General features: G+C 47.7%; 2 pseudogenes; both read left to right on the forward strand.

Annotated features, from left to right (window-relative positions):
• Positions 1–479: 479 nt before the first annotated feature.
• Positions 480–6,681, forward strand: LOC147972090 (uncharacterized; annotated as a pseudogene).
• Positions 6,682–9,034, forward strand: LOC147972091 (uncharacterized; annotated as a pseudogene).
• The last annotated feature ends 11,105 nt before the right edge of the window (positions 9,035–20,139 follow it).

Raw genomic sequence — 20,139 nt, forward strand, 5'->3', positions numbered from 1 at the left:
TTGGCGTATTTCGAGATTAGGATTTGTCACTCCGATTGTCGGAGAGGTATCTCTGGGCCCTCTCGGTAATACACATCACTCAAGACTTGCAAGCATTGCAACTAATAAGTTAGTTGCGTGATGATGTATTACAGAACGAGTAAAGAGACTTGCCGGTAACGAGATTGAACTAGGTATTGATATATCGACGATCGAATCTCGGGCAAATAACATACCGATGACAAAGGGAACAACGTATGTTGTTATGCGGTCTGACCGATAAAGATCTTGGTAGAATATGTAGGAGCCGATATGAGCATCCAGGTTCCGCTATTGGTTATTGACCGGAGACGTGTCTCGGTCATGTCTACATAGTTCTCGAACCCGTAGGGATATCTTTCTAAGTGGGAGTTCTTAAGTAATATGATTAAATGAACTTAAATTTATCATGAACTTAGTACCTGATAATATCTTGCTTCTTTATGTTTGATTATAGATAGATGGCCCGTGCTGTTGTTCCATTGAATTTTAATGCGTTCCTTGAAAAAGCAAAGTTGAAAGATGATGGTAGCAATTACACGGTCTGGGTCCGTAACTTGAGGATTATCCTCATTGCTGCACAGAAGAATTACGTCCTCGAAGCACCGCTAAGTGCCAAGCCTGCTGCAGGAGCAACACCAGATGTTATGAACGTCTGGCAGAGCAAAGCTGATGACTACTCGATAGTTCAGTGTGCCATGCTTTATGGCTTAGAACCGGGTCTTCAACGACGTTTTGAACGTCATGGAGCATATGAGATGTTTCAGGAGTTGAAGTTAATATTTCAAGCAAATGCCCGGATTGAGAGATATGAAGTCGCCAATAAGTTCTATAGCTGCAAGATGGAGGAGAATAGTTCTTTCAGTGAACATATACTCAAAATGTCTGGGTATCATAATCACTTGACTCAACTGGGAGTTAATCTTCCTGTTGATAGTGTCATTGACAGAGTTCTTCAATCACTGCCATCAAGCTACAAAAGCTTCGTGATGAACTATAATATGCAAGGGATGAATAAGACTATTCCCGAGCTCTTCGTGATGCTAAAAGCCGCGGAGGTAGAAATCAAGAAGGAGCATCAAGTGTTGATGGTCAATAAGACCACCAGTTTCAAGAAAAAGGGCAAAGGGAAGAAGAAGGGGAACTTCAAAAAGAACAACAAACAAGTTGTTGCTCAGGAGAAGAAACCCAAGTATGGACCTAAGCCTGAGACTGAGTGCTTCTACTGCAAGCAGACTGGTCACTAGAAACAGAACTGCCCCAAGTATTTGGCAGATAAGAAGGATGGCAAAGTGAACAAAGGTATATGTGATATACATGTTATTGATGTGTACCTTACTAATGCTCGCAGTAGCACCTGGGTATTTGATACTGGTTCTGTTGCTAACATTTGCAACTCGAAACAGGGGCTACGGATTAAGCGAAGATTGGCTAAGGATGAGGTGACGATGCGCGTGGGAAATGGTTCCAAAGTCGATGTGGTCGTGGTCGGCGCGCTACCTCTACATCTACCTTCGGGATTAGTATTAGACCTAAATAATTGTTATTTGGTGCCAGCGTTGAGCATGAACATAATATCTGGATCTTGTTTGATGCGAGACGGTTATTCATTTAAATCAGAGAATAATGGTTGTTCTATTTATATGAGTAATATCTTTTATGGTCATGCACCCTTGAAGAGTGGTCTATTTTTTATGAATCTCGATAGTAGTGATACACATATTCATAATGTTGAAACCAAAAGATGCAGAGTTGATAATGATAGTGCAACTTATTTGTGGCAATGCCGTTTAGGTCATATCGGTGTAAAGTGCATGAATAAACTCCATACTGATGGACTTTTGGAACCACTTGATTATGAATCACTTGGTACATGTGAACCGTGCCTCATGGGCAAGATGACTAAAACGCCATTCTCCCGTACTATGGAGAGAGCAACAGATTTGTTGGAAATCATACATACAGATGTATGTGGTCCAATGAATGTTGAGGCTCGTGGCGGATATCATTATTTTCTCACCTTCACAGATGATTTAAGCATATATGGGTATATCTACTTAATGAAGCATAAGTCTGAAACATTTGAAAAGTTCAAAGAATTTCAGAGTGAAGTTGAAAATCATTGTAACAATAAAATAAAGTTTCTACGATCTGATCATGGAGGAGAATATTTGAGTTACGAGTTTGGTCTACATTTGAAACAATGCGGAATAGTTTTGCAACTCACGCCACCCGGAACACCACAGCGTAATGGTGTGTTCGAACGTCGTAATCGTACTTTACTAGATATGGTGCAATCTATGATGTCTCTTACAGATTTACCGCTATTGTTTTGGGGTTATGCTTTAGAGACGACCGCATTCACGTTAAATAGGGCACCATCAAAATCCGTTGAGATGACGCCTTATGAACTGTTGTTTGGCAAGAAACCAAAGTTGTCGTTTCTGAAAGTTTGGGGCTGCGATGCTTATGTGAAAAAGCTTCAACCTGGTAAGCTTGAACCCAAATCGGAGAAATGTGTCTTCATAGGATACCCAAAGGAGACTGTTGGGTACACCTTCTATCATAGATCCGAAGGCAAGACTTTTGTTGCTAAATTCGGAGTTTTTCTAGAGAAGGAGTATCTCTTGAAAGAAGTGAGTGGGAGGAAAGTAGAACTAGATGAGGTAACTATACCTGCTCCCTTATTGGAAAGTAGTACATCACAGAAACCGGTTTCTGTGACACCTATACCAATTAGTGAGGAAGCTAATGATAATGATCATGAAACTTCAGATCAAGTTACTACTGAACCTCGTAGATCAACCAGAGTAAGATCCGCACCAGAGTGGTATGGTAATCCTGTTCTGGAAATCATGCTACTAGATCATGATGAACCTATGAACTATGAAGAAGCGATGGTGAGCCCAGATTCCGCAAAATGGCTAGAAGCCATGAAATCTGAGATGGGATACATGTATGAGAACAAAGTGTGGACTTTGGTTGACTTGCCCGTTGATCGGCAAGCAATTGAGAATAAATGGATCTTGCCTTGTACCAGACCAGATGTGTGCCTTGCTATAAGTCTAGCAAGGAGGTGCCAAAGTAATCCAGGAGTGGATCACTGGATAGCGGTCAAGACATCCTGAAGTACCTGAAAAGGACTAAGGATATGTTTCTCGTATATGGAGGTGACAAAGAGCTCATCGTAAATGGTTACGTTGATGCAAGCTTTGACACTGATCCGAACGATTCTAAATCACAAACCGGATACGTGTTTACATTGAACGGTGGAGCTGTCAGTTGGTGCAGTTCTAAACAAAGCGTCATGGCGGGATCTACATGTGAAGCGGAGTACATAGCTGCTTCGGAAGCAGCAAATGAAGGAGTCTGGATCAAGGAGTTCATATCCGATCTAGGTGGCATACCTAGTGCATCGGGTCCAATGAAAATCTTTTGTGACAATACTGGTGCAATTGCCTTGGCAAAGGAATCCAGATTTCACAAGAGAACCAAGCACATCAAGAGACGCTTCAATTCCATTCGGGATTTAGTCCAAGTGGGAGACATAGAAATTTGCAAGATACATACAGATCTGAATGTAGCAGACCCGCTGACTAAGCCTCTTCCACGAGCAAAACATGATCAGCACCAAGGCTCCATCGGTGTTAGAATCATTACTGTGTAATCTAGATTATTGACTCTAGTGCAAGTGGGAGACTGAAGGAAATATGCCCTAGAGGCAATAATAAAAGTTATTATTTATTTCCTTATATCATGATAAATGTTTATTATTCATGCTAGAATTGTATTAACCAGAAACATAATACATGTGTGAATACATAGACAAACAGAGTGTCACTAGTATGCCTCTACTTGACTAGCTCGTTGATCAAAGATGGTTATGTTTCCTAGCCATAGACATGAGTTTTCATTTGATTAACGGGATCACATCATTAGGAGAATCATGTGATTGACTTGACCCATTCCGTTAGCTTAGCACTTGATCGTTTAGTTTGTTGCTATTGCTTTCTTCATAACTTATACATGTTCCTATGACTATGAGATTATGCAACTCCCGTTTACTGGAGGAACACTTTGTGTGCTACCAAATGTCACAACGTAACTGGGTGATTATAAAGGTGCTCTACAGGTGTCTCCAAAGGTACTTGTTGGGTTGGCGTATTTCGAGATTAGGATTTATCACTCCGATTGTCGGAGAGGTATCTCTGGGCCCTCTCGGTAATACACATCACTCAAGCCTTGCAAGCATTGCAACTAATAAGTTAGTTGCCGGATGATGTATTACGGAATGAGTAAAGAGACTTGCCGGTAGCGAGATTGAACTAGGTATTGATATACCGACGATCGAATCTCGGGCAAATAACATACCGATGACAAAGGGAACAACGTATGTTGTTATGCGGTCTGACCGATAAAGATCTTCGTAGAATATGTAGGAGACAATATGAGCATCTAGGATCCGCTATTGGTTATTGACAGGAGATGTGTCTCGGTCATGTATACATAGTTCTCGAACCCGTAGGGTCCGCACGCTTAAAGTTCGGTGACGATCGTAATTAGGGTTTTTGTGTTTTGATGTACTGAAGGTTGTTCAGAGTCCCGCATGTGATCACGGACATGACGAGGAGTGTCGAAATGGTCGAGACATAAAGATTGATATATTGGAAGCCTATATTTGGATATCGGAAATGTTCTGGGTGAAATCAGGATTTTACCGGAGTACCGGGGGGTTACCGGAACCCCCCGGGGGTTAATGGGCCTACATGGGCCCTAAGGGAGAAGAGGAGGGCCGTCCAGGGCAGGCCGCGCGCCCCCTCCCCCCTAGTCCGAATAGGACAAGGAAGGGGGGGGCGGCGCCCCCCTTTCCTCTTTTCCCCTTCCCCTTTCCTTCTCCAACAAGGCAAGAGGGGGGAGTCCTACTCCCAGTGGGAGTAGGACTCCACTAGGCGCACCCCTAGGGCCGGCCGCACCTCCCCCTCTCCCTCCTTTATATACGGGGGCAAGGGGGCACCCCATGACACACAAGTTGATCTTCGTGATCGTTCCTTAGCCGTGTGCGGTGCCCTCTTCCACCATATTCTACCTCGGTCATATCGTAGCGGTGCTTAGGCGAAGCCCTGCGTCGGTAGAACATCATCACCGTCATCACACCGTCGTGTTGACGAAACTCTCCCTCAACACTCGGCTGGATCGGAGCTCGAGGGACATCACCGAGTTGAACGTGTGCAGAACTCGGAGGTGCCGTACGTTCGGTACTTGGTTCGGTCGGATCGGGAAGACGTACAACTACTTCCTCTATGTTGTGTCAACGCTTCCGTTGCCGGTCTATGTGGGTACGTAGACAACACTCTCCCCTCTTGTTGCTATGAATCACCATGATCTTGCATGTGTGTAGGAAAATTTTGAAATTACTACGTTCCCCAACAGTGGCATCCGAGCCAGGTTTTATGCGTTGATGTTATGCACGAGTAGAACACAAGTGAGTTGTGGGCAATATAATTCATACTACTTACCAGCATGTCGTACTTTGGCTCGGCGGTATTGTTGGATGAAGCGGCCCGGACCGACATTATGTGTACGGTGACGCGAGACTGGTTCTACCGACGTGCTTTGCACATAGGTGGCTGGCGGGTGTCAGTTTCTCCAACTTTAGTTGAACCGAGTGTGGCTACGCCCGGTCCTTGCGAAGGTTAAAACAGAACCAACTTGACAAACTATCGTTGTGGTTTTGATGCATAGGTAAGAACGGTTCTTGGTAAGCCCGTAGCAGCCACGTAAAACTTGCAACAACAAAGTAGAGGACGTCTAACTTGTTTTTGTAGGGCATGTTGTGATGTGATATGGTCAAGACATGATGCTAAATTTTATTGTATGAGACGATCATGTTTTGTAACTGAGTTATCGGCAACTGGCAGGAGCCATATGGTTGTCTCTTTATTGTATGCAATTGAATAGCGCTGTAATGCTTTACTTTATCACTAAGCGGTAGCGATAGTCGTGGAAGCATAAGATTGGCGAGACGACAACGATGCTATGATGGAGATCAAGGTGTCGCGCCGGTGACGATGGTGATCATAACGGTACTTCTGAGATGGAGATCACAAGTACAAGATGATGATGGCCATATGATATCACTTATATTGATTACATGTGATGTTTATCTTTTATGCATCTTATCTTGCTTTGATTGACGGTAGCATTATAAGATGATCCCTCACTAAATTATCAAAGTATAAGTGTTCTCCCTGAGTATGCACCGTTGCGAAAGTTCTTCGTGCTAAGACACCACGTGATGATCGGGTGTGATAGGCTCTACGTTCAAATACAACGGGTGCAAAACAGTTGCACACGCGAAATACTCAGGTTAAACTTGACGAGCCTAGCATATAACAGATATGGCCTCGGAACACGGAGACCAAAAGGTCGAGCGTGAATCATATAGTAGATATGATCAACATAGTGATGTTCACCATTGATACTACTCCATCTCACGTGATGATCGGACATGGTTTAGTTGATTTGGATCACGTGATCACTTAGAGGATTAGAGGGATATCTTTCTAAGTGGGAGTTCTTAAGTAATATGATTAAATGAACTTAAATTTATCATGAACTTAGTACCTGATAGTATCTTTCTTGTTTATGTTTGATTGTAGATAGATGGCCCGTGCTATTGTTCCGTTGAATTTTAATGTGTTCCTTGAGAAAGCAAAGTTAAAAGATGATGGTAGCAATTACACGGACTGGGTCCGTAACTTGAGGATTATCCTCATTGCTGCACAGAAGAATTACGTCCTCGAAGCACCGCTAAGTGCCAAGCCTGCTGCAGGAGCAACACCAGATGTTATGAACGTCTGGCAGAGCAAAGCTGATGACTACTCGATAGTTCAGTGTGCCATGCTTTATGGCTTAGAACCGGGTCTTCAACGACGTTTTGAATGTCATGGAGCATATGAGATGTTTCAGGAGTTGAAGTTAATATTTCAAGAAAATGCCCGGATTGAGAGATATGAAGTCTCCAATAAGTTCTATAGCTACAAGATGGAGGAGAATAGTTCGGTCAGTGAACATATACTCAAAATGTCTGGGTATCATAATCACTTAACTCAACTGGGAGTTAATCTTCCTGTTGATAGTGTCATTGACAGAGTTCTTCAATCACTGCCATCAAGCTACAAAAGCTTCGTGATGAACTATAATATGCAAGGGATGAATAAGACTATTCCCAAGCTCTTTGCGATGCTAAAAGTCGTGGAGGAAGAAATCAAGATGGAGCATCAAGTGTTGATGGTCAATAAGACCACCAGTTTCAAGAAAAAGGGCAAAGGGAAGAAGAAGGGGAACTTCAAAAAGAATAGCAAACAAGTTGCTGCTCAGTAGAAGAAACCCAAGTCTGGACCTAAGCCTGAGACTGAGTGCTTCTATTGCAAGCATACTGGTCAGTGGAAACGGAACTGCCGCAAGTATTGGGCGGATAAGAAGGATGGCGAAGTGAACAAAGGTATATGTGATATACATGTTATTGATGTGTACCTTACTAATGCTCGCAGTAGCACCTGGGTATTTGATACTGGTTCTGTTGCTAACATTTGCAACTCGAAACAGGGGCTACGGATTAAGCGAAGATTGGCTAAGGACGAGGTGACGATGCGCGTGGGAAATGGTTCCAAAGTCGATGTGATCGCGGTCGGCACGCTATCTCTACATCTACCTTCGGGATTAGTATTCGACCTAAATAATTGTTATCTGGTGCCAGCGTTGATCATGAACATTATATCTGGATCTTGTTTGATGCGAGACGGGTATTCATTTAAATCAGAGAATAATGGTTGTTCTATTTATATGAGTAATATCTTTTATGGTCATGCACCCTTGAAGAGTGGTCTATTTTTTATGAATCTCGATAGTAGTGATACACATATTCATAATGTTGAAACCAAAAGATGCAGAGTTGATAATGATAGTGCAACTTATTTGTGCCACTGCCGTTTAGGTCATATCGGTGTAAAGCGCATGAAGAAACTCCATACTGATGGACTTTTGGAACCACTTCATTATGAATCACTTGGTACTTGCAAACCGTGCCTCATGGGCAAGATGACTAAAACGCCATTCTCCGGTACTATGGAGAGAGCAAAAGATTTGTTGGAAATCATACATACAATTGTATGTGGTCCCATGAATGTTGAGGCTCGTGGCGGATATCGTTATTTTCTCACCTTCACAGATGATTTAAGCAGATATGGGTATATCTACTTAATGAAGCATAAGTCTGAAACATTTGAAAAGTTCAAAGAATTTCAGAGTGAAGTTGAAAATCATCATAACAAGAAAATAAAGTTTCTACAATCTGATCGTGGAGGAGAATATTTGAGTTACAAGTTTGGTCTACATTTGAAACAAAGCAGAATAGTTTCGCAACTCACACCACCCGGAACACCACAGCGTAATGGTGTGTCTGAACGTCGTAATCGTACTTTACTAGATATGGTGCAATCTATGATGTCTCTTACAGATTTACCGCTATCATTTTGGGGTTATGCTTTAGAGACGGCCGCATTCACGTTAAATAGGGCACCATCAAAATCTGTTGAGACGACGCCTTATGAACTGTGGTTTGGCAAGAAACCAAAGTTGTCATTTCTGAAAGTTTGGGGCTGCGATGCTTATGTGAAAAAGCTTCAACCTGATAAGCTCGAACCCAAGTCGGAGAAATGTGTCTTCATAGGATACCCAAAGGAGACTGTTGGGTACACCTTCTATCACAGATCCGAAGGCAAGACTTTTGTTGCTAAATTCGGAGTTTTTCTAGAGAAGGAGTATCTCTCGAAAGAAGTGAGTGGGAGGAAAGTAGAACTAGATGAGGTAACTGTACCTGCTCCCTTATTGGAAAGTAGTACATCACAGAAACCGGTTTCTGTGACACCTATACCAATTAGTGAGGAAGCTAATGATAATGATCATGAAACTTCAGATCAAGTTACCACCGAACCTCCTAGATCAACCAGAGTAAGATCCGCACAGGAGTGGTACGGTAATCCTGTTCTGGAAGTCATGCTACTAGCTCATGATGAACCTACGAACTATGAAGAAGCGATGGTGAGCCCAGATTCCGCAAAATTGCTAGAAGCCATGAAATCTGAGATGGGATACATGTATGAGAACAAAGTGTGGACTTTGGTTGACTTTTCCATTGATCGGCGAGCAATTGAGAATAAATGGATCTTCAAGAAGAAGACTGACGCTGACGGTAATGTTACTGTCTATAATGCTCGACTTGTTGCGAAAGGTTTTCGACAAGTTCAAGGGATTAACTATGATGAGACCTTCTCACCCGTAGCGATGCTTAAGTCTGTCCGAATCATGTTAGCGATTGCCGCATTTTATGATTATGAAATTTGGCAGATGGATGTCAAAACTACATTCCTGAATGGATTTCTGGAAGAAGAGTTGTATATGATGCAAACAGAAGGTTTTGTCGATCCAAAGGGAGCTAACAAAGCGTGCAAGCTCCAGCGATCCATTTATGGACTGGTGCAAGCCTCTCGGAGTTGGAATAAATGCTTTGATAGTGTGATCAAAGCATTTGGTTTTGTACAGACTTTTGGAGAAGCCTGTATTTACAAGAAAGTGAGTGGGAGCTCTGTAGCATTTCTGATATTATATGTGGATGACACATTATTGATTGGAAATGATATAGAATTTCTGGATAGCATAAAGGGATACTGGAATAAGAGTTTTTCAATGAAAGACCTCGGTGAAGCTGCTTACATATTGGGCATTAAGATCTATAGAGATAGATCAAGATGCTTAATTGGACTTTCACAAAGCACATACCTTGACAAAATTTTGAAGAAGTTCAAAATGGATCAAGCAAAGAAAGGGTTCTTGCCTATGTTACAAGGTGTGAAGTTGAGTAAGACTCAATGTCCGACCACCGCAGAAGATAGTGAGAAAATGAAAGATGTTCCCTATGCTTCAGCCATAGGCTCTATCATGTATGCAATGATGTGTACCAGACCTGATGTGTGCCTTGCTATAAGTCTAGCAGGGAGGTACCAAAGTAATCCAGGAGTGGATCACTGGACAGCGGTCAAGAACATCCTGAAGTACCTGAAAAGGACTAAGGATATGTTTCTCATAAATGGAGGTGACAAAGAGCTCATCGTAAATGGTTACGTTGATGCAAGCTTTGACACTGATCCGGACGATTCTAAATCGCAAACCGGATACGTGTTTGCATTGAATGGTGGAGCTGTCAGTTGGTGCACTTCTAAACAAAGCGTCATGGCGGGATCTACATGTGAAGCGGAGTACATAGCTGCGTCGGAAGCAACAAATGAAGGAGTCTGGATCAAGGAGTTCATATCCGATCTAGGTGGCATACCTAGTGCATCGGGTCCAATGAAAATCTTTTGTGACAATACTGGTGCAATTGCCTTGGCAAAGGAATCCAGATTTCACAAGAAAACCAAGCACATAAAGAGATGGTTCAATTCCATTCGGGATTTAGTCCAAGTGGGAGACATAGAAATTTGCAAGATACATACGGATCTGAATGTTGCAGACCCGCTGACTAAGCCTCTTCCACGAGCAAAACATGATCAGCACCAAGGCTCCATGGGTGTTAGAATCATTACTGTGTAATCTAGATTACTGACTCTAGTGCAAGTGGGAGACTGAAGGAAATATTCCCTAGAGGCAATAATAAAAGTTATTATTTATTCCCTTATATCATGATAAATGTTTATCATTCATGCTAGAATTGTATTAACCAGAAACATAATACATGTGTGAATACATAGACAAACAGAGTGTCACTAGTATACCTCTACTTGACTAGCTCGTTGATCAAAGATGGTTATGTTTCCTAGCCATAGACATGAGTTGTCATTTGATTAACGGGATAACATCATTAGGAGAATCATGTGATTGACTTGACCTATTCCGTTAGCTTAGCACTTGATCGTTTAGTTTGTTGCTATTGCTTTCTTCATAACTTATACATGTTCCTATGACTATGAGATTATGCAACTCCCGTTTACCGGAGGAACACTTTGTGTGCTACCAAACATCACAACGTAACTGGGTGATTATAAAGGTGCTCTACAGGTGTCTCCAAAGGTACTTGTTGGGTTGGCGTATTTCGAGATTAGGATTTGTCACTCCAGTTGTCGGAGAGGTATCTCTGGGCCCTCTCGGTAATACACATCACTCAAGCCTTGCAAGCATTGCAACTAATAAGTTAGTTGCGGGATGATGTATTACGGAACGAGTAAAGAGACTTGCCGGTAACGAGATTGAACTAGGTATTGATATACCGAAGATCGAATCTCGGGCAAATAACATACCGATGACAAAGGGAACAACGTATGTTGTTATGCGGTCTGACCGATAAAGATCTTCGTAGAATATGTAGGAGCCAATATGAGCAACTAGGTTCCGCTATTGGTTATTGACCGGAGACGTGTCTCGGTCATGTCTACATAGTTCTCGAACCCATAGGGTCCGCACGCTTAAAGTTCGGTGACGATCGTAATTAGGGTTTTTGTGTTTTGATGTACTGAAGGTTGTTCGGAGTCCCGGATGTGATCACGGACATGATGAGGAGTCTCGAAATGGTCGAGACATAAAGATTGATATATTCGAAGCCTATATTTAGATATCGGAAACATTCCGGATTTTACCAGAGTACCGGGGGGGTTACGGAACCCCCCCCCCCCTCGGGGGGGGGGGGTTCATGGGCCTACATGGGCCCTAAGGGAGAAGAGGAAGGCCGGCCAGGGCAGGTCGCGCGCCCCCTCCCCCCTAGTCCGAATATGACAAGGAAGGGGGGCGGCGCCCCCCTTTCCTCTTTTCCCCTTCCCCTTTCCTTCTCCAACAAGGCAAGAGGGGGGAGTCCTACTCCCGGTGGGAGTAGGACTCCTCCAGGCGCACCCCTCCCTCTCCCTCCTTTATATACGGGGGCAAGGGGGCACCCCATGACACACAAGTTGATCTTCGTGATCGTTCCTTAGCCGTGTGCGGTGCCCGCTTCCACCATATTCCACCTCGGTCATATCGTAGCGGCGCTTAGGCGAAGCCCTGCGTCGGTAGAACATCATCACCGTCATCACACCGTCATGTTGACGAAACTCTCCCTCAACACTCGGCTGGATCGGAGCTCGAGGGACGTCACCGAGTTGAACGTGTGCAGAACTCGGAGGTGCCGTACGTTCGGTACTTGGATCGGTCGGATCGGGAAGACGTACAACTACTTCATCTACATTGTGTCAACGCTTCCGTTGACGGTCTACGAGGGTACGTAGACAACACTCTCCCCTCTCGTTGCTATGCATCACCATGATCTTGCGTGTGCGTAGGAAAATTTTGAAATTACTATGTTCCCCAACAGTGGCATCCGAGCCAGGTTTTATGCGTTGATGTTATGCACGAGTAGAACACACTACAAGAAAACTGTTAATCCATGACGGATTTCTCATGACGTTCTCATAAATTGTCATGGAAACCGTGATGGGTCTGCAAGATGCGAATGGGCCTCCAGACGATTAACCCATTATGATGGACAACGATGGACCGTCACAAAAACCGTCACTGATCAACCAGCTGGGCCTCACTTTTTTTATTTATACACCATTTGGACCGTCACTGGTGGCTCCTGCTGTGTGTGCCATTTTTTTGGCCTATTTTTCAGTCGAATGCAACAGTGAATACCGAAAAAAAAGAAACGAAGAGCGCGCGCGAGAAGGGCGATTTTAAGTCGCCAGCGCGGGGAGTGAAAATTTTCGAGCCAGCCCATTTAACAGGCAGAGTCCACACCATCCTAACCCTAGTTGCCCTTCTCCCGTCTCCTCCCATAGCCAACCAGCCGCCGCCGCCACTCCACTTTCCCTCCCTGCATCGCTTCATGTCGCCACCGCCGCCAGCCCCCTCCATCTATCTCTCACCGGATCCCTCCCCGTCTACCCCACCCCATGCCCCTTCCCATTCAGGTCGCGCCCTCGAGCTGCGGCAGCCCAATCCTGCCTCTTGAGATGACGCGGGACTGACTGGCGGGTTTGGAACCCCCCGAGGTCGGGGGCGGCGGGCACGGATCCAGCTCTGCGGCGAGCCAACATGAGTGAGGAATCAACCCTCTCCCCCCCCCCCCAACAAGCCACACACATGCTTCTCCTCTGCTATTTGTTCATTGGGGTTGAGTTTTTACACAGCTTCTTATTTGGCTTGGGGGATTTGCAGGCCAGTCTCGTGGGGATGGTGAGCGGCAAGGCGGAGCTGAACACGGATGTGCCCTTCACGCTAGACAACGGCATCGGCCGCATCAATTTCATCAAATTGTGAGTGCAGCTCGGCAAATGGATTTGTTTTACTTGTGAATGCCTCTACTTGACTAGCTCATTGATCAAAGATGGTTATGTTTCCTAGCCATAGACATGAGTTGTCATTTGATTAACGGGATAACATCATTAGGAGAATGATGTGATTGACTTGACCCATTCCGTTAGCTTAGCACTTGATCGTTTAGTTTGTTGCTATTGCTTTCTTCATAACTTATACATGTTCCTATGACTATGAGATTATGCAACTCCCATTTACCGGAGGAACACTTTGTGTGCTACCAAACATCACAACGTAACTGGGTGATTATAAATGTGCTCTACAGGTGTCTCCAAAGGTACTTGTTGGGTTGGCGTATTTCGAGATTAGGATTTGTCACTCCGCTTGTCGAAGAGGTATCTCTGGGCCCTCTCGGTAATACACATCACTCAATCCTTGCAAGCATTGCAACTAATAAGTTAGTTGCGGGATGATGTATTACGGAACGAGTAAAGAGACTTGCCGGTAACGAGATTGAACTAGGTATTGATATACCAACGATCGAATCTCGGGCAAATAACATACCGATGACAAAGGGAACAATGTATGTTGTTATGCGGTCTGACCGATAAAGATCTTCGTAGAATATGTAGGAGCCAATATGAGCATCCAGGTTCCGCTATTGGTTATTGACCGGAGACGTGTCTCGGTCATGTCTACATAGTTCTCTAACCCATAGGGTCCGTACGCTTAAAGTTCGCGTAATTAGGTTTTTTGTGTTTTGATGTACCGTTGGGTTGTTCGGAGTCCCTCATGTGATCACGGACATGACGAGGAGTCTCCAAATGGTCGAGACATAAAGATTGATATATTGAAAGCCTGTATTTGGATATCGGAAATGTTCCGGGTGAAATCGGGATTTTACCGGAGTACCGGCGGGTTACCGGAACCCCCCGGGGGTTAATGGGCCTACATGGGCCCTAAGGGAGAAGAGGAGGGCCGGCCAGGGCAGGCCGTGCGCCCCCTCCCCCCCCCCCTAGTCCGAATAGGACAAGGAAGGGGGGCGGCTCCCCCCTTTCCTCTTTTCCCCTTTCCTTCTCCAACAAGGCAAGAGGGGGGAGTCCTACTCCCGGTGGGAGTAGGACTCCTCCAGGCGCACCCCTAGGGCCGGCCGCACCTCCCCCTCTCCCTCCTTTATATACGGGGGCAAGGGGGCACCCCATGACACACAAGTTGATCTTCGTGATCGTTCCTTAGCCATGTGCGGTGCCCCCTTCCACCATATTCCACCTCGGTCATATCGTAGTGGTGCTTAGGCGAAGCCCTGCGTCGGTAGAACATCATCACCGTCATCGCATCGTCGTGTTGACGAGACTTTCCCTCAACACTCGGCTGGATCGGAGCTCGAGGGACGTCACCGAGTTGAACGTGTGCAGAACTCGGAGGTGCCGTACGTTTGGTACTTGGATCGGTCGGATCGGGAAGACGTACAACTACTTCCTCTACGTTGTGTCAACGCTTCCGTTGCCGGTCTACGAGGGTACGTAGACAACACTCTCCCTCTCGTTGCTATGCATCACCATGATCTTGCGTGTGTGTAGAATTTTTTTGAAATTACTACGTTCCCCAACAAGCCATCCCTTGTCATCTGTCGTGCGCCCACCACGATAGTTGGCGCCCACCGTGGGGCAAGCTGCTGCGGAACCGCGGTCCGGGCGGGACCATTTTTGTCATCGTCACCGCGGCATCGCCGTCGTCTCTCCAGTAGCGCTCTGGGGCCCGACATCGACACGCCCCCGGAGCGGCCACGCAGGGCGGCGCGTCCTCGGCATCAGCCTCGCCACCTTCATCATCACCACGGCGTTGCGCCATCTCTTCGGTGGAGCTCGGGGGCTCGACATCGACCTGCCCCCAGAGCAACCGTGTGGGACGGTGTGTCCTTGCCATTGGCGTCACCCTCTTCGTCGCCACCGTCGTGGCATCACCGTTGTCCGCGCGTCTGCGTGCTGCATCTCGCCATGACTGTCCGTCATGTGTCCGCCTCTGCACGCTGCTCCACTGCCCCGCGCGCTGTTTCCTTCCCGCGGACGCGTGTTGCTGCAGCCTCTGCGCTGGCCCCGCTCGCTGCTCCAGCTCCGCTGCACCTGAATGATGCTTTTCCCGTCCCCGCACTGCTCCGCCGTGGTCGTCACCCACCGCCGCTCCGTGAGGGGCGCCCCTGCCGGTCACCGCTGCACCAACCACGCCGCGTCCGGCTTCGCTGGCTGCCGGGTCGCCACGTCCGGCTCTCTCCGACTCCGCGTCCCGCGGGTGCAGGCGCCGCCTCCGTCTAGCTGGCCGCACCGGCTCTGGCCCCCGCTCCACAGCACCGACCCGCCGACCAACCCGGTCGCTCTGCCTTCCTCACACACGTCCTCGGCCTCCTGCACCGGCCGGTCGGACTCGCCCCTCCGCCTCTCCACTGTCGACGGCTCCGCCGCGCCACTCCGCGTCGCGCGTGTGCGTGCTGGCTTCGCTCAGTTTCTCTTGCGGCTCGGCCCCGTGCCCGGCCGACTATGGCCTCCCCTCTATCACGCACCAATCCCGGGTCGGCTCCGGGTAGTCGTCCGTCCGCCCAGCTGGCTCCGACCCGGCTGCCCGCCGGCTCCTCCCCCCGCCGACCGCGTGACCCGGCCACCGCGCCTCCCATGCTCGGACGTGTCGTCGTCGCCTCGCTAGGGCCGCCCGCCGGCTCGCGACACCGCGCTCGCCGCCTGCCAGCTTCGCCCGCGTTGGCCGCATCCTGCTTCCCCGCGTCGCCCTCCACGCCGCTCCCCTCTTGCGCGACCCCGCGCCGGCTCCATAGGCTCCGCACGCATCGGGCCGCCTGCCGACTTGCGCCGGTTGCGCCGCGCCCGGCCACCCACGCCGCCCCGACGGCCTCTCGAGCCCCCAGCCGGGTCGCCGTGGCTTCGCGCCGGCCCCGCCCGCGTCAGGTCGCCGTACCCCCCGTCCAACTCCAGCGCCCCGCCTCGCCTCCGCCGGGTCCACCCTGCCAGGCCGCCTCCGCCCGCGGCCAGCGCCGGCTCCCCCTCGGCCTCGGCCTTCCCAGCACCCCGGACCACGCCTCCGGCAGTCTCGCTGCGACGCGCTGTGTCCGGCTCCCGCGCGACTCCAGCGACCCCCGCCATGAAAAAAGAACCCGGCTGGCCAAGCCGGATGTGTAAAAAAAGGAAAGAAAGTTGCCGGCTAGAAAAAAAGAGAAAGAAAGAAAAAATGACGGCTTAGTTCGGTCGCCCGCGTCATCGCCTGCCGACGCCTGGCCGGCTGGTGAGCCGACCCGACTACCTGTCCGCTTCGACGCCTGGCCGGTCGGGCCCGACCGGCTGGGACACCCCTCGAGCCACCTGGAGGCTCGGAGGCCACACCCAGTGGGTGGAACCCGCCGGCTGCAAGCCAGCCGCCAGTCGTCATCGACAACACCCGCCACGTCTACATGAAAATCAATGTGAGCTCCTCGCCCGCATATTTTCGCACCACGTGCAAACACGGATAACCTCGAGCGATGCTCAGGTACCACGTCCGCCTTTATTACAGTTGCACTACTGTTTTCCCCGGCGCCGGCTAGTCTCGGCCCGGAGGCTGGCCGCTCGGCCCGTTACGTTCGTTCCCGCAGACGGCTTAGTAGCGCATACGGTACCGAAGGCCCACTCTCAGTCACAGATCGTAGCGCGACTGTCCGGCTAAGCGAGAGCAAAAGCTGGAGGTCACCACACGCAAAAAATGTCTGAGAGAAGACGGCTTGGGCAACCCGGTCGTTTCCTTTATGAGTATCTACTTGGTCGAATCCGCTCCTGTAGTCCGAGTATCGTACGCTCCACTCCAGGGCCACTCTTCGTAATAGCTACAGACCGGCTCCGGGCTGTCTAGCTAACAAGAGGCAAAGCCAAAGAGCGGAGGGGACATGAGAAAGACCGAAGGGGGCTCGGACGAAACCGAGTCGGCACCCTCTACATAAAACTTGCAATGCTAAATGCAAACATTTGATATATCTGCGCGGACTAACCTTGTCTTTTGCACGATCATCGACGGGGGGAAGCCCCACCTCGCTCGGAGGCTCGGAGGCTACACACGGGTTGCAGGCCCAACGTCGGCTGCAACCGGCGTTTCCGACACCACCGTCGGCTTCATCAACAACAACAAGACCCTCCACCCAACTTTTCCAAGTTGCGCGGAGGCTCGGAGGCTACACCCAGTGGGTGCGCTCGTGCACCCCCACTCAGCCGGTGGACTCCGCGTCCGCGTCCGGAAAGGTCCTGCGCCTTCCAGCCAGCGGACTCCGTGTCCGCGCCCAGCACCCTCGACATCACCATCGGCTTCATCAACAACAGCAAGACCCTCCACCCAACTTTTCCAAGTTGCACGAAGGCTTGGAGGGTACACCTAGTGGGTGCGCTCGCGCGCCCCCATTCAGCCGACGGACTCCTTATCCGCGCCCGGCACCCTCGACGTCACCATCGGCTTCATCATCAACAACAAGACCCTCCGCACAACTTTTCCAAAGTTGCCCGAAGGCTCGGAGGCTACACCCAATGGGTGCGCTCGCGCGCCCCCACTCAGCAAGCGGACTCCGTGTCCGCGCCCAGCACCCTCGACGTCACCGTCGGCTTCTACATCGACACCCGCTAAAACCCTCCGCACAACTTTTCCAAGTTACCCGCAGGCTAGGAGGCTGCTGACGGGGGGATGACCCCCGGGTATGCCCAAGACGGTGAAACAACGCTTCAAAACATTGCCAGGGGAGTGCCCCTTGGCTGGCTGGAGTCTAGCTGGGTTAAGCTCGGCTGGTTGGAATCTGGCTGGGTCGACCCTGGACGGGTTGACTTTGGTCGGGTTGACCTGTCCGGGTTGACCCTATCCGGGTTGACTTTGGCCGGGTTGACCATGGCCGGGTTAACCCTAGCCGGGTTGAGCTGGCCGGGTTGACCCTGACCGGGTTCCCCTGGCCGGGTTCTCCCTGTCCGGGTTAACCTTGGATGGGTTCTGCCTGTCCGGGTTGAGCTGTCCGGGTTGAGCCCCATCCGGGTTAAGGCCCGTCCGGGTTGAGCCCATCCAGCTGGAATCTAGCAAAGTCAACTAAGACGTCCCATCCGACGCGACTCTGACAAGATGGCCATACCATGACCACTGTTGCTGATAAAGCATATGTTGTTCCCTCGTCACGCACGACATCATCTACAGTGTACTTTGTCCCCCGGGCATTGATTTATAAAATGCCCCAAGGACAAAACTTAGCAAAACTTAGGGATTCCGAAAGTAACCGATAGTAGTTGAAGAAGAAAGGTGGGATGCCAACCGAGGCATCCCCAAGCTTAGATGCTTGAGACTTCTTAAAATATTATCTTGCGATGCCTTGGGCATCCCCAAGCTTGAGCTTTTGTGTCTCCTTAATTCCTCTCATATCACGGTCTCCCTAAATCTCAAAAGCTTCATCCACACAAAACTCAACAAAGACTCGTGAGATAAGTTAGTATAAACCAATGCAAAAACCTTATCATACTCTACTGTAGAAAATCACTAAAATTATTATTCAACATTGCATACTAAATTCCTCTGCATATTTAATAGTCCTATCCTCAAATAGAATCACTAAAGAAGCAAACATATGCAAACAAAGCAAACATAACAGCAATCTGCCTAAACAGGACAGTCTGTAAAGAGTGCAGCAAGATCCATACTTCCCTACCTCCAAAAATTATGAAAGAAAATTCCCACTGTAGTAAATTTATCAGAACTTATTATGAAAAAGGTTTCAACATTTTATCACATTCTGACTTTTCTAAGGAATTTTTGCAACAGCGGTAAACTTTCTGTTTTCTAACAGGAACATGTGGACTTGTAAAATAGGCATAGTAAAGGCTATCAATGCCATTTTTATTGAAATAAAAGATGCAAAACATTGTTCTAAATAATATAAAGAAAATCCTAACAAAATAAATTTATGCTCTAAGCAAAACACATATCATGTGGTGAATAAAAATATATCTCCAAGTAAAGTTACCGATGAACGAAGACGAAAGAGGGGATGCCTTCCGGGGCATCCCCAAGCTTAGGATCTTGGTTGTCCTTGAATATTTACTTGGGATGCCTTGGGAATCCCCAAGCTTAGGCTCTTGCCACTCCTTATTCCATAGTCCATCGAATCTTTACCCAAAATTTGAAAACTTCACAACACAAAACTTAACAGAAAACTCGTAAGCTCCGTTAGTATAAGAAAATAAATCACCACTTAGGTACTGTTGTGAACTCATTATAAATTCATATTGGTGTAATAACTACTGTATTCCAACTTCTCTATGGTTCATACCCTCAGATACTACTCATAGATTCATCAAAATAAGCAAACAACACATAGAAAACAGAATCTGTCAAAAACAGAACAGGCCGTAGTAATCTGTAGGTTTCGAATACTTCTGGAACCCTAAAAATTCTAAAATAAATTGCTGGACGTGAGGAATTTATCTATTAATCCACTCCAAAAAGAATTAACTAAATATTACTCTCCATTAAAAAATGGCAGCAAATCTCGTGAGCGCTAAAGTTTCTGTTTTTTACAGCAAGATCGCAAATACTTTCCCCAAGTCTTCCCAAAGTTCTACTTGGCACAAACACTAATTAAAACATAAAACCACATCTAAACATAGTCTAGATGAATTATTTATTACTAAACAGGAGCAAAAATCAAGGTACAAAAATAAAATTGGGTTGCCTCCCAACAAGCGCTATCGTTTAACGCCCCTAGCTAGGCGTGATGATTTCAAT

The sequence above is a fragment of the Triticum urartu genome, chromosome 5A (genome assembly GCF_056163025.1).
Source record: "Triticum urartu cultivar PI428250 chromosome 5A, HENAU_Tu73, whole genome shotgun sequence".
Taxonomy (NCBI): Eukaryota; Viridiplantae; Streptophyta; class Magnoliopsida; order Poales; family Poaceae; genus Triticum; species Triticum urartu.